This window comes from Limulus polyphemus, unplaced genomic scaffold (genome assembly GCF_000517525.1).
Source record: "Limulus polyphemus unplaced genomic scaffold, Limulus_polyphemus-2.1.2 Scaffold2643, whole genome shotgun sequence".
NCBI lineage: Eukaryota > Metazoa > Arthropoda > Merostomata > Xiphosura > Limulidae > Limulus > Limulus polyphemus.
The window spans coordinates 134,093-137,107 of record NW_013668253.1 but is presented as its reverse complement, the minus strand read 5'-3'; positions in this window follow the sequence as shown (position 1 = coordinate 137,107).

Below are 3,015 nucleotides of genomic sequence, written 5' to 3'. Positions count from 1 at the left end.
GGAACTCGTTCTTTCAAACACTCCTGTTGGGATGCTCTGTTGCTTATGTTAGGCATAAGTGTAGAGTCATCTGAGGGGTTTGAACTATTATTTTCCTGTTTTAAAGGCTTATTTTGCCTTATTGTATTATCACTCATCTTATCTTTATGACTTCTGCTAGGTTTAATTTTTTCTGTGTAGTCCTATTCCCTGGCTTTCTTTTAGAATTATCTTTAAGACACTTCTTATTCTTACTCCTCCAACTTTGTCGTGTGTCACTACACTTTAGTAAGAAGACGGTTGATCCTTAGCCTCACTAGTGCAAGCGTTAGGCATCTGACTGTTGGTCAGCGGGAAGGTATCATGTGTCGTAACTGTCGCACATATGTTTGAAGGCTCAAATCCTTCAAAACTTAAGACCTCTGTTTCTATGCGTAGCTTACTTTGGGTAAGAGATATTTTAGTGTCATAAGTTCTTAAGAAATCTTGCCCTATAATACCATCTGTGCCTAAGTCTATCTACTTATAGATGTAAAATGAATGACTTAGCTCAAGGTTTCCTACTTTTTACTTGCATATTATATCTACCCAACGTTTTAACAGGGTGTCCTGTTATAATGTTAAAATACTTCTGGAAACTTCTTACCAAGCATTATCTAACAATGTCGGATTTCTATTACTAGTTCAGAACTTAGTAGAGACGATTGAGCACCCGTATCAACCAATAACCAACATACTATACCTTCTATTTCTACTTTAACTATTGGTGATACTTCATTAATATTATGAATACTCGATCGTTTATCCCATACTGCCAGAACTACCTCTACATTCGCTCTGTAATCCCGGCGGGAATTAAGTTTTTTTGACCTGTAGAGAAGGTAGGTCTACCGTTATTATCGGCAAACCTTCTTCTGTAAGCTCCAGCCTTTTGGGCTTTTCCGTTTTCAGCCTTTCGTGGGCGTCGGCAGTCTTGTGCCATGTGACCTGTAATGCCACAGTTATAGCACACTGTCTGCTCGTTTCCTTTCTGCTTTTGAAAAGTTTCTAGCCATATGCCCAACTTTTCCACAGTTGAAGCACTGGAAGCCATTGGGCTTACTCTGTGTATTAGACAGATTAGCCTTCCTAGAGTTATTGACTGCATTTATAGCAGAATAGTTAGGCTTATAGATCTGCTTTTCTCGTAGCTCTTCTCGAGTGGCTACTTCAATTAGATCTAATAAAGTTGCTTGAGGGGTGTTTGCTTCATTTACATGTCCCTTAGCTGCATTACTGTACAGCCCTCATTCGTACTCTGATTTTAGAGTATCCTGCAGCATATCCTCACTTGGATGTGCATAAGCATTGCGTAATCTCTTACCTAACTCCTGTAGCTTATGTCCAAAAACTCGGACCGAATCGCCACGTTGTCGATAAAGGTTACGCTTTTTTGTTAAAATGACATTGGTAATTTCTAGTGTCCTGTACTCATCTAGCAGCTTATGCACTAAGTATCGATAATCTGTTGTTTCATGAAGCTTGCCATAAGCTCTAATGTAATGTTTAGCCTCTCCTGCTGTTCTTAAACGTAATATATTAGTTTTCTGGGCATCAGTCCAGCCTGATATTCTAGCTGCTTCGTCTAAGGCATCGATAAAGCTCTCGACATCCTCATCTGTAGTACCGTGATACAGCGGTATGGCACTTGTTAAGTGTGTTGTGCCGCGGGGCCCTATTGGTACGGGTTGTTCTGCTGCAGCTTCATGATCAGTGTCAGCCCTTCTATCAACTCCAGAGCGTGCGCCACCCTCCTCTGTAGTCGTATCTACCCCAGCAGTAGCCATAACTACTTAACTCTAACTTATTTCTTACGCTACTTATATTACTTCAGCCGACTTTCTTACTTTTTTCTGTCTTTCTTTACTCTAGCCAACCTTTTGTTAGCTGCTCCAAAAATCCTCGAGACTGCGCCAGCTGTAACAGGTTAGTGCTCATGTGAGCTTAATTGTTGGAGTTTCAATTAAAACCGACCTGTACACCAAATTTATTTGTTGGAGGATTTTGTCGTGACGAGTGGAGCCACAAGTCGCTAACTCCAGGAGTTTACAGTTAGAGTAAAGAATATGAGTCTCAGACCAGCAATACTATTCACAAATAACTTTTATTAGCCTTTAATACACCTTGCATAATAGTTACTATTTAACTCTTTAACCATTGAACATTAATAACACTTCTCTTGTAAAATCATATATTATACAAAAGCTGATCTAGAGAGAGAGAGATACTTACTGCAGAGTTGGAGCCTTCTTGGCAGCAGAGTCAAGATTGTTGAGCTGCATAGTTGAACTAGCTGGAGAACTGGATAGCTTCAGAACTCACCGGAGAACTGACTTTCCAGCTCCTGACATGGATTTATATAGCAGAATTTCTCTGTATCCTGGCGAGTATCCAAATAGGACACAGCATCACCCACAAGTAGTGTGGTGCCCCTATTGGATGCTTGCAGGCAAGTTCTGGGCTGATCTGGTACCACACCCAAAAACCCTCAGGCTATTGGTCATGGGCAACTGCTGTTAACCGGCTGCCTACTTGCTTGTACTGCTACACCCATGTTCTGTAACTGATACTGCATCAAAGCACTGAGATGATTCATAAAATATAAACTTTTCTATAGCTTCTACAGTGCTAAAGAATCGAGGCCAACATCCTCTTTCTTGGCCTTGTACATTGGCGTTTCGTGTGCAAAACATGTTTAGAACAGTGATGACTAAAGAGGTTGTTAACTGCCTCTACTGTGACCTTCGGTCACCAAACTCCTATGCTTGTTTCTATAGCTTATGCATGGGCTGTGCTATTACTTACTGAAGTTCTAGCCTCGTTCTTGATTACTTATCTCTCAATGCTTATTTTTTATAATACACAGGCGTCTCCTTGTCCTCTTTAGTTTTTTATATGTCCTTCGACTTGTTGACTTGTTATATGTCCTTCGACTTGTTTACTCTCTTTTTAACTCTTAAAATCTTCATTTTTAATTATACCTTAGTTACTTTTAAA